Raw genomic sequence first — 13,037 nt, 5'->3', positions numbered from 1 at the left:
TCCAACCAGCCTGAAATGCAGTTCTTGACTATCACACTATATTATTTTGTGAAGCCTAAGTAGCTGAAAAGTAATTTTAATCCAACTGTTTCAAAAGATCTGTATAAAGTGACATGGTGTAAATATTGTATTTTCAATAACATACCACTCCAATCCTGTATCTCCACCAAAAAAGAGGGAGGGTTGTATTTATATCAACAATCTATCCACTAATAACCTATGTCAGGTAAAACCCTAGACATACTAAAATGTATTAGTGTGCACCCATAAAATTCTCAGGTAATTCTGGTTCTAGCCTGCTGTAAAAGACACTGAGCTACAAAGAAGTATCCAATAATACTAGTAACTTTAACAGTTTGAGGACTGAGTTATGCATTTATTCTCCACATTTTTATTAGTATCGATTGGTTATACAACAGGGGTTCGTTTTTACATGTCCTTATGTGAATACAATGTATCTTGGTTAGACTTCCCTGTCCATCACAACAGTTTTGTTTTAAATTAGAAGTCTGACAGATTTATTTACTACTATTGTCAATATTTTATGACAAATAAATGAACAAACATATAATCAATTTGGATTAAGAATTTAAAATCAGATAAATAGATAATCCTCTGAAAAACTGACTAGAGAATCCTTAAGTCCACTGGTACGCATGAAATTAAAAAGAGCTTTGAAAACAAATTGGTTGTAAGCTGAACAAAAACTAGCATTAAGACCCAAGTTCCACATGTTGAATATCTGAACAGGGAAGCAGCAGTACCAGTAGACACTATAGTCTCATTCCTTTCATGGTTGTATTTGTTTCAAAACACACGTTTTTTTTTTTTCCTTTGGAGGGAAGATAATGCAATTAATCTAAAATTGACTTTGGTGATGGTGGCAGAACACAGTGAATAGACTAAAGCCATTGGTTTGTACACTTTAAGTGGGTGAATTATAGGGTGTGTCAATTATGTATTTTTAAAACACAGGTTTGTGAGGTCAAATATTGCACACCAAAACAGATCTCTAATAGTCAATATAAGGATTTTGCAATCTTATTTACCCTCTGCCTTTTGTCTTTCAAAATAACCAGATGTGTACATATGATATTTACCTGCACACACAGAAACAGAGAGAGGGAGAAAGAGAGGGAGAAGGGGGGTAAGAGAGAGGGAGAGAGAGAAAGGGGGTGAGAGAGAGAGAGGGAGAGGAGAGAGAGAGAGAGTGAGAGAGAGAGGCGGGGGATTTGGGCAATAAAATACAAATCATTTTCAATGACACCCCCTTCAAAAGTGCCTTTTTCAAAGAACCTAGACACCACTCTCCTGTGATCATTCCTCTGTGTATTTCTAGACTTTCTTTTCTAACCTTCCTTTTTTTAAGCTATCGTGTTCTCTTACACAATGCCCTTTGCCAGAGATAGAATGCAAGAACATGTTGTGGTGAATCAAAAAACAGACTGCATAGATTTTATCCCTAATTCTGACCTATTGGAGGTGAAACTTTGAGCAAATTATCTAAACTTTCCTGTGCCTTGGTTTCTTCATCTGTCATTGAGGAAAATAACAGCCCATATCTAATCATATTATGATGCTTTAAATGTATTAATGCACAGAAATATTTAGAATGGTATCAGATTCATGGTGAGTGCTGTAATAATGTGGTACCATTGGTATTTATATTAGTATCAGCTGCCAAAGTTACCTATTTTGTTCTGGGTTGCCCCTAGCTAGATTGGAAGCTGTATCCAAGAAAAAAAATATTTCCCTCTTCCCAATAGAGTTCTTTACATATACATACTCAACCAATCTCTAGTCAAGAGTGTTTAAATGAATGCTGCACCTGCATGATGACAAAAGGTTGTATAAAATTCCTTAATAAATACAAAACTAGTTTTAATAAGCATGATGTGTGCAAGAAAGTGTATGGGTATAGTTACAATTATGTCTAGCTCTACCAGTGATGTTTTGGCTATCATTCATTGTAAGGCTGGATATATTAAAGGATTCTGTGAAGTACAGAGCTTTTTGTATCATTATTATAAAAGCAATGAGTTAGAAACCGAGAGCACTGTACTCTTGACTCCACCTCACTCACAGCACTACTTAAATTCACTGCACATACTCCATAAGAATAAATAAAATAAGGATAGCTAGTTAACAATGCTTCAAAAGGAAGATGTGCTATAAATAATGTGAACTACCTTGACACATAAGCTAATCACCATAGGAGAGAATAAGTCAAATATGTCAAAAAAAAAATCCTTCTTTTTTGCAGTGTTGGGGATCAAATCCAGGGCCTCACACTTCTAAAGAATTTGCTCTGAAATGATATTTTCAGGGAAATGGATGGACCTAAAACATGTTAAATGAGGTAAGCCAAGCTCAGTAAGACAAACCACACGTTTCCCCTCAAATGCAGAAGCTAGATCTAAACTACATGATGAATTATACAGAACTCTAGACATTCACATACAGTTAGACCAAGTGAGGACAGTCTTTGGGGAGGAATGCAAAGGTATAATGCCTCTATGCTTCTAATAAAAGCACATATATGAAAATGAACTCCAGAAAATGGAACAAGAGAAGGTTTTTCTGTTACTTTTTTTCTGTGGGGGGGGGGGAATTAGGGGGAGCATAAAATGGAAACTATGTTGAAAATGAACTATACAACTTGTGGGTGGGGATGCAAGGGAAAGAGAAAGGGAAGGGGTGACACTGTCCAAAAATAAATGTACTCATTACCTAACTTATGAAATAGTAACCCCTCTCTACATTACTTTTATAACAATAAAAAATAAATGAAATGAAATAAAAAATAAGGGGTTGGGAAGGAGGCTTAGTGGTAGAGTGCTTGCCTTGCATACATGAGGCCCTGGGTTCAATTCCTCAGCACCACATAAGCAGAAAGAAGAAGCTAGAAATGGCACTGTGTCTCAAGTGGTAGAGCACTAGCCTTGAGCTGAAGAGCTGAGGGACATGCGTAGGCCCAGAGTTCAGGCCCACAACCAGCAAAAAAAAAAGAAAAGAAAAAGAAAAAATAAAAGAAAATGTTCTCTGATACTAAGCTGTATTCTCAGCCCTAAAAGTATTTTTGAACATTATCTTTTCACCTCCAAATTATAGTGATATGATCACTATCAAGTAATAATGTGTAGTGAGCTAAACTATTAAGGCACTTAGATATATATTACCATAATGATTGTCACCAAAAATACTTCTGAGTATTTAGCATATATGATTGTTATATTACCTGGCTTTTCCCTTTTGTGTCTCTGAGGCCTTCCATAATCACCTTAGCTTCCACGAGAATACTCTGTCTCATATGTCTGACATTGGAGCTAAAAGGAATTATGTAGGAAAGCAAGAATGGTAGCTTCTTCTCAAAATGATAGACAAATGCTCCAATACTTGAACATGCTCTCAATAATCAATTTAATTGACTTATCCATTCATTTATCAATAGAGTTCTATCATTTCTTAGGGTATTATTAGATTTATGTCTAGAATTTGTATGAGAAAAGCTTAACCATAACAACATAAAAAGGTATTTATACAAAATTGGCCCTTTACCCAGTGACTTAACTATTATAAATGCTTTGGTTGTTTCTTTTTGGATATACTTAATTTGGAACAATTGGAAACCAGAAAAGAATGAGACCACTTTAATTATCAGAAGATGTTTTCAACGTCTAAAAGTCAGCATTGTTAGAAATGTAAGTCCTATCTATAATTCCAGATACTTGGAAGGCAGAGATGGGAGGGTCTTGAGTTAGAGACCAGATATGATGAAGTTTATGAGACCATATCTCAACAAAAAGAAAAGGGCTGAGGCCATACTTAAAGTGGGAGAGTACCTGCCAAGCAAGCATGAGACCCTGAGTTCAATCCCAGAACTTTCACATGCACAAATATAGAACAACTACATTTATCATGTGACAAGAACTGTACTTAGTCTTTATGTGCATTTTGTAATTAAATCTTTAAAACTACTAGATCAGATACGAAAAGGGAGCAAAACAAATCTCAGAGAAATAAAACTCATTGCCTAATATCAAACTGAGAACAAGAGGCAGAGTAAAGTTTTGAACACAGCCTGTGATGCCAGTCCCTGAGATTGTACCCATTAAATTCTACTGCCTTCCCACTAAGAAATAGTCAAGAGCTGATCAGAACACTATTTATCTGTAGATATGTGTGGTCATTATTGAAAAGTGGAATCAAGAAGGAAAATCTACAAATCTGTAATCCTTTTATTGAATAGCCACAACTCCCTCACAGATTATAATGAGTTTACTTTAATCACCACACTCTAGAGCCATTCCCTTATGTTAGAACAGTAACACAACAATACAGCAATGCCAGTCCCTGTGAACTGTGTCTGGCAGAAGCCCACAATGAAAAGTGGAACAGCAATAATGAAATCAGTTGAAAGAGTCAGTGTTTGACTTACCCCAGTTACTTCCACCCCCTTTCTTTACTTGTCTTCTTTATCTTTCTCATTTTGAGCAAATTAAGACATTGCTTTGTAACAGCCATTGCTTTTCTACTTTTTAAACCATCACAAATTGGAGAAACCTTTGATCAACTCAAAGCAAACCTTGACAACTTTCTTCTAGAACTGAATACTCCAGTGACCAGCAACTAACAAAACATTTGTATACCGAACATGTTGTAAATGAAAGCAACATTACAGTTAGCAAATATGACTTAAAATCAGTGTGACAGGTAAATGTGCACTTTGACCCCATTAATGGTGCTGCTTTAAATTCATGGTCACTGTGTTCTAATAATCGCTCCTCTGAAAATACCACTTGCTTGGTCAATCAGTCACTCTCAATCTTAGCTATGTCTTACCTGTTCCCCAAGAATCTCAACACATTTTAAGATTTAAACTATTATCTGACAGTGTGCATCCTTGTGTTAAAAGGAATTAGGCAACTTAAAAATATTGATGATCACAAGCCATCATGAAAATTTAAAGCTATGAAAGAAAATACATGCTTGTATGACTAAAAGAGCAGATCCAAAGGGTCATCCTAGGTTACCATAGGTACCCTAGCAAACAAAGACTTGCTGGGAAGTTTTAGGTATTACATTAAATTTTCATATGAATATTGCATTTTAAAATACAATGTGTCTGCATTTATTTACATATTTTTACATATTTTAAATAAACTACCTATTCATGTTCCAAATCTTTGTATTAAGTAGATGCTTCAAGAAAGCACAAGCTTTAAAAAGTAAGGTAAAGGAAAAAAAAGTGATATTTTTCCAGTACATTTCCAGTATCTTTTAAGTACAGTGATTGTCATGTATCAATAGATTAACCGTATTAACTCTAAAAAAAGTGCTTGATTTACGAAATGAAACCCAAGATAGGAACTCAAGTGTTTTTTTTTTTCTTTGTTGCTGTTGCTTGTAATGTACTATGTGATTTTCTTGTTTCTTTTGTATGTTCTTCCCCATGGCATAACCCCTGTTGTCATTGTGTTTGATTCCAGTGCCCTGCATCTTGTATATACATTTTTCTAATTTGGGGAGGGGAAGGGGAATAACAAAATGCTGAAAAATAGATACAGGTTGACCCATTGTAACACTGAGACATACAAGACACTATGTTGAAAATGACCTTTACAACTTGGTGGGGAGGAGTTGGGGAGGTGGGGAGGGAAGGGATAGTAGGGGGAAAACAAAGGAGGGGATAACAATGCTCCATAGAAAGTGTACTCATTACCTTACTCATGTAACTGTAAGCCCTCTGTACAACATCTTTACAAAAAAAAAGTGCTTGATTTAGTAAAAATATTTGTGGTATGAAAAAAATAAAACCTAACCTCTGAAACTGCAGGGGGGAAACAAAGAGAAAGCACAAGCTACTTTACTTCATGTCACCACCCTGCTCCCTCAATACTTATTTGCTCTAGTCTAGAGGAGCCCAAAGTAGTGGTAAGGACTCTGTCAGAGTGTCTGTTTGTTTAGACTTAGTGCAATGCTTGGGATATAATATATGTTTCATATATTTTTAACAAATTTGTAAAATGATTTCAAGGCTGTCAACTGAAGGAACCTGGGACAAATAATTACTGGCAATGGACAAAAATACAAGGATATAGAAAATTCAGGTGTGATATACACATTGATAAGGGAGATCAATAAAAAAAATACACTTTTAGTTGAATTGGAAGACATGGCTTACCTAGACAATTACCTAGACCAAATGTAATTAAAAAGAAATTCATGTAATAAACACTAAGAGACATTTTAATTTATTCTAAATCTTTCCTTTGTATATTTTTAATATTAATGATTTCAAACTTAATGGAGAAAAATTATAACATAAACACATGATTCAATGTAAGTATAGATGGAACTATATCTCATTTGTTTTATATATTTTTATATATCATTTTATTTTGTTGTTTTTGAATTTGACCCCAAGGCCTCACGCATTCTAAGCTAGTGCTTTTACCATTTGAGTCATGTCTCCACCTCGTTTTCTTGCTGTTCATTTTTGAATTAGCATGTCACTTCCTTCCTGGGTATGTGCCTAGACAGTGATCTGTCTACTTTAAGCTTCCTGATCCTTTCTCATAGGGATCACAGGTACATTCCACTATATCCAGCTTCCCTCCATGGAGATAGTCTCACAAACTTTTCAGCCCAAGCTGGCCTGGAAACATGATCCTCGTGATTTGAACTTCCCTCATATCCTGATATAACAGGCATAAGGTACTGTGTCCAATTATTAGTTGCAAAAGGGTCTCACAAACTTTTCTGTCAAGACTGACCTAGAACCATTCTTAGCCTCCAATGTAACTAAGATTATAGACATGAGCCACTGGTGCTCAGGTGTTTCTTCTGCTTTTAATACAGAGTTTATACATATGACGTGTTTAATAAATATTTAGCAATTGCAAAGAATGAGTATCTAGTCACATTAAATAGGTTCTTAACTGAATTGCACCTCCTCAAAATTATCTTGTCCCAAATAACCATGGTTTTCTTTAAATCACACACACACACACACACACACACACACACACACACACACAGAGGAAGTACTCTTAATGTGCTACTAGACTAAACAGTACTGACAAACTTGGGGTCCTGATTCATTTCAATCATGTGACTCTGCCATATCTGTTGTCATATTATATAAGGCCTATACAACCAGCCGTCCCTATTCCATGATGTTGTGCAAATAAGTTAGCATGTATATACATGGTAATAATCTATGCAGTAATCACTATGAGCAAGCTATTGGGAAAGATAAAGTATTTATTGCACTAATGTCCACTACCCACAGCAACAACTTACCACGTGCTTTACTTAAGCACTTTCCTGTAAGGTGTACAATCTCTTGTTGGAAAATTATGAGGCCAGATGTGATCCAAATTCAGAAATTTCTCATTCCCCCTGTATATACCATATATTATGTAATGTTCCACTGAGGTCAGTGACACTGTTCAATAAACATATTACTAATTCTAAAGCAAAAGAAAAGAAACATTAACATTGAATAGAAAAAAGACTATACATATCTTCATGTCAACTCAATTGTTTTTTTTAACCACTTGAGTATGTACAATTGACTTATAAAATGCAATTTTTATTGGTTTTCACAGCTTTTGAAATTTGAAAATTGCAAAGAAATTTGGGGCCAGGCTAATCCTTATGAGTACTATAAGAGGTATGTTTACCTCTTCCTATTTTAGAGATGATGTAACTGAGGTACATAGAGGTTAACTAACCCACACAACAGCCTAATTAAGCACTGTGTTTTATGATTTCTCACAGAAACTGCTTTATAACACCAGATGGGTAGATGAAAGGTAAAGCAGTATTAAATGATATAGATATCCCCAAAATAATAGAGACATCTCTTAGTGTAAACAACTGAGTGTTTTGTTTATATTATATAAATATATATTATATATAATGTTTCTATTTATTATTATTTATCCTCTGCAAAACATTTTTTAAATTTCAATGAGAATTTTTTTCAGCAATTGACTTTCCACAGGAATGACTCTTCCATGTTTCCCCTTGTTCTGAGAACCAAATCAAATTCTTTATCAGTACCTTTAGGTCTTACTTATCTATTATCTGACTCCTTTTAAGCTCTTTTTTTTCTTTTCCTTTTTCTTTTTTTATTGTGAAAATACTGTACAGAGAAGTTACAATTACATGGGCAAGATAATGAGTACATTTCTTATCAAGCATTGTAGCCTCCTCCTTTGTTTCCCCTTCCCATCCTTTCCCATCCTCCCCCTGCCTCCCCACCCAACCCTCCCCACTCCCCTTCCCCCCCACCAAAGTTGTAAAGTTCGTTTTCGACATAACGACTTGTACATCTCATTGTTGCAATGGGTCCACTTGTAACCCTATTTAAGCTCTTTAACACCTTCCTTAACTACTGTCCCACCCTGCTCACTAGGATCTCACCAAACTGGCTTACAGTCTGCTCTTTTTTTGTGGGGGGGAAGGGGGACGAGTACTAGGTTTTTAACTCAAGGCCTTACACTTGCTCTGCTGGCACTCTATCACTTGAGCCACACCTCCACTCCTGCTTTTTGCTAGTTTTTTAGAAATGAAGTCTAGCAAACTTTTGTGCCCAGGCTGCTGACTCCAAATGAAGACCCTAAGGTCTCAGCCTATTGAGTAGTTAGGATTGCAGGCATGAGCCACCAGCACCAGGCTCTTTTTGGTGTCCTTGAGCATCAAATCTACTTACTTGTCTCAAAATCTAGGCTTTTACTCTTTTCTTTATAAGAATACTGTCTGATTATGTTATTGACAAGGTAGACCTGTCCTATCTTCTCTTTCAGGTCTCTACTCAAACATCACCTTCTCTGAGAGGCTGTATTTGTCAGGGTTCTCCAGAGACACAAGAATATATATAATACATATCATTATATTATATATTACATTATTATATATTATATATATTATATAGTATTATATATAATATAATAATATGCATTATATGTATGTATGTGTATATATATTATATATATGAGAGGGTTTATTAGGAGAATTCTGGCAGTGGAGGAATCATCTGCAGGCTGCTAGTCTAAATCTTGGAATCCAAGTCTAAAGGTTAGCAAGCTCTGACATCTAAGGCAAGAGGGAAAGAATCTCACCTGCCTCTGGAAGAGAGACTGGTTGGCCTTAGGTATTTGTTCTCTCTCCAGCCAATAGAATGATATACCTGTGTGGAGGTAGGGGGTAGGCATGCATACCTAGTGACTCTTTCCCTAGTCTACTCAGAATTTACACAGTAATCCTGGAAAAATTCTCACAGACACATTTAAAATAAGGTTTTACTGAGTTTCTAAGTTTCCCTTTATCTGGGAGTTGACACCTAAAATTACCAACCACTGAGGCCTTTCTTAACCACCTTTGCTAAGGTATGCCCTTTCTAGTTTTCCGCATCACATTCATTTCTTCATTGTTTTTCTACAATCCATACAGATGTTCTTCAGATGTTTCATCATCATCTGGTAGAGTACAACTATGATTATAGCCCACAACAGTAAGGGTCATAGCTTATGAGTTTTATCATTTTGCATAGTGTACAGCTTTGGACATAAAAGACAGTCAACAGAGTTTATAAAAATGAATTGCTATATGAATGAAAATACTTTAAACCCTGATTGTTATGAGTGTATCTAAACTGAAAAAGCCATTTTTTCTAATTTTTTTTTGCTAGTGTTTATCATTTTTCCACAAGCTTTCTATAGATTTTTTCAAATGTATGTCTCTTGCCAAACTGCTAGACATAAAAATAGGTTCAGGCCAGTATACTTAAGAAACAAAAATAGGGCTGGGAAAGTGGCTCAGTGCTAGAGTGCTTGCCTTGCATGTATGAGGCTCTGGGTTCGATTCCTCAGCACCACATAAGCAAAAAGGGGAAAAAAAATCCGGAAGTGGTGCTGTGGCTCAAGTGGTCGAGCACTAGCCTTGAGCTGAACTGCTGAGGGACAGAGCCCAGGCCCAGAGTTCAGGCCCCATGACTGGACTCCCCCCCCAAAAAAAAGAATTGGAGAGATTGATTGGAAAATAATGTAAACAAGTAGGATGGAACAATGCAACATTCTCTCATATTACTTATGTAAGCTAATAAAAACTTATTTTTGTATTTTAAAAATTACATCATTTGCCTGGTGTTGGTGTCTCATGTCTGTAATCATCACTATTCAGGATATTGAGATCTGAGGATCATGGTTTGAAACCAGACAGGTCTGGAAAGTCTGTGAGACTCTTATTTCCAAATAACCATGAAAAACTCAGATGTGGTAAGGTAGTAGCATTGAGCAAAAATGGTTAAGCACAGTGCCTAGGCCCTAAGTTCAAGTTCCAGGGCTGGCACATCAAAAATTATATCATTTGCTCTTGCAGCACAAACTAGTCTCATTGTGTCACTGCCAAAATAAGTGCTACCAGTACAGTGAAATTTACTCACTATCTTCTTTCCAACTAGAGTTCTTTGGAGAGTGCTTCCAATTAACGCACACTCTTAACAATGGTATCACAGTAGTCGCGCACTCAGCAAACAAATCTATGACTGTTAAGTCTAATGTTATCAATAAAAACTTGCAGTTAATGGAGCCAATATTTTTAGACCTAAAATGATGTCATGAGTTGCTTAATCCATTTTTCTCAGTTTTCAAGTTTGAGCAGTAGATGTAAATAATTTCCAAAAACACAGCTGTGAACGTCAGCATGCTCTGGTTCATTGGTATCTGCCTCTGCTTTCAGCTTCTCCATTCAATTTTCTTCACTCACTAATTACAGCATAGAAGGGTGCAAAGGAACATCAGTATGGGAAAACTAACACAGGAACTGCATGGAGAGAAAGTAACACAGCTAATAGGGGTTCATTGGGTAAGAACTATGAGATTCTAAAATGCTGCTTGTGGAGAGTTTATATAAATAGCAAATGTAGTATAAGAAATTGTGGCTTCTTTAAAAAAAAAAAAAAAAAGGAAAAAAAAGAAGGCAGGTGCCTTCCAAACAGAAGCAGTTCTAAGCTGTAGAGTCTCTCAGTTCCTATTAAATATGCTTAATAAGCAGTCTGTGCTAACTTGAGTGACTTTTCCGAAACCACCAAGGTCCTCTAACTACATTAAAACGAGAAACATCGTGATTTGCAGATGGAAAAACAGAGCCAGGCATCAGAAATCCCACCAATCCATTCTCCAACACGCCTGCTCAGGGAAGTTTAGAGCTATGTACGAGGATTACATACAAGCACAAAGACACACAGTTTAAGTAGCTATGGTTCTTGGACTAGGTTATTGAAAGCTAGAAAGAAACTTTAAAGCTCCTCAGCGGATATTTTTACTAGAGGATCTTTAATAGTACTTCTCCATAAACGGTAGACTAGAAATAAGACGTCTCTAAGGGGGGAAAAATCATTAGTCAAGTGTGATTAAACCCCAAAGGCCAAAACACATTCAGAGCTGAAGCTGTCCGAAACTAAGTTAAAAGCCTGGAGGAAAAGTCCCGAGTGGGGGAGTTGGCAGCACAACCTCCTAACTTAGAAGGTTCTGAAGGAGAGATGGATTAGGGAACACAAAGTAGAAACTGGAAGAGGGGAAGGGACAGCAAGGCTGAGCAGACAGATGGACCCCAGGCTATTAGAGCAACGACAGAGAAGCCAGGAGAAGAGATTGGAGAGATGACAAAGAAGCCTAGGAAAAGTGGGCTCTGGGGAGGGTTCTAGAACTCACGGATGTGGTGAGACCAAGAGGGACTTAGAGATGCAAAGGTACAGAAATCGGGGTGCGCACAAGCACGCGGGCACTGGAGGGAGGCGGGGGGGGGGGGGGGACCACAAGGAGTGAAGCTAGTTCCCTGCCTAACTGTCCCTGGTGCACACAGCAACTCCAAGTGTCGCACCCCTGCGCGACTCAGGTCTCGGAGGCGCGAGGAGCGGCTGCGGCAGCCTTGGTGACTTCCCAATCCTGCCTCACCTGCTTGGCCACGTCCCCGGCGCCCTGCCGCTGCTGCGTGTCCACCAGCTGCTGCGCCCCAACGGCCGAAGAGGGAGCGAGTCGTGCGGTGCAGCTGGGGTTCCTTTCCTGCTGCGAGGTACTAGCACCCGGACCTCTGCACCCTCTGTTTGCCCTGGCCACTTCGCCCTGTCCTCGCGCACGCACAGGATCGCTGCTCCAGTTCTTTTCAAAAGTCCCCGTTAGAGGCTTCACTGGGAACAGAAGCTGAGCAGCAGCAGCGGCGGCAGCGGCGGCCACAGCGGAGGAGCCTCTGCCTGACCTCACCAGGGGGTGGGGAGCTGAGGGATGGGAGCACGAGCCCAGCTGGGGAGGGGAGGGAGTGGGAGTGGTGGGAGGGAGCTCACAGGCGGGCGGGGGCAACATGGCGGCGGGGGGCGGGGGGGGGGGGGGGGGGGGACGGTTAGGCCAGGCGGCGCCTGCGCGGGAGGCCTGGGGAGCTGGGGCTAGGAGTGTGGGGTCAGCGTTGAACTCCTCCGCCAATGCGTGGCCAGGCTGGTCCCGGAAGCAGGATGACCGCCAAGTGGCCCTCAAGTCTTAGAAACCAGGACACTTGGGTAGGAGCCCACATGGCTTCTGGGGCCCAAAAGGCAGAAGTGAAAATTGTCAAGTATCCAGGGACAACAATGCAGAAGCCCCGGGTTAGCCACGCCAAGGAGGTCACTCACACATCCTGCCAGCTATGGCTTTGACCTCTTTCATGGTTACCACGGAGTGGGATGGGGGGTGGTCCAGTAAAGAAGGTACCCTGAAAACTGGTGTCACTTCATCCTAAGTGGGACTCCCATCCCCAAATACGCCTGCCCCACTCTGTCCTTACAACTAACATTTCATCACTTTTATAGCAAGCCGAGTGTTTCCATCTTTCCTGGAGTACAAAGTAACAAGAAAGGTGAAGACTAACTACAAATACAGCAGTCTGACATATTTTTCCTGTCTACTGTTAGCTAAGCTCTGAACTATCAACTTACTAAACTCTGATACTCTGCCAACTACACACTACCATCTCCCTTTTACAAGTAACAAAACTGA

At 38.7% G+C, this 13,037-nt stretch overlaps 1 protein-coding gene across 2 annotated transcripts in view; it reads right to left on the bottom strand.

The window, feature by feature from the left end:
- Klhl13 (kelch like family member 13) overlaps positions 1–12,236 on the bottom strand; it is a 175,799-nt gene extending 163,563 nt beyond the window's left edge. For both annotated transcript variants that reach the window (XM_042702496.1, XM_042702500.1), the window contains exon 1: positions 11,967–12,236. The gene's annotated coding sequence lies outside the window, so the exon portion shown is untranslated. The remainder of the gene's footprint in view (positions 1–11,966) is intronic.
- Positions 12,237–13,037: the final 801 nt, after the last annotated feature.

This window comes from Dipodomys spectabilis, unplaced genomic scaffold (assembly GCF_019054845.1).
Source record: "Dipodomys spectabilis isolate Male_0828 unplaced genomic scaffold, ASM1905484v1 ptg000325l, whole genome shotgun sequence".
In the NCBI taxonomy this organism is placed as follows: domain Eukaryota; kingdom Metazoa; phylum Chordata; class Mammalia; order Rodentia; family Heteromyidae; genus Dipodomys; species Dipodomys spectabilis.
The sequence above is the reverse complement of the archived record's forward strand: the minus strand, read 5'-3'. Positions and strand labels throughout refer to the sequence as shown.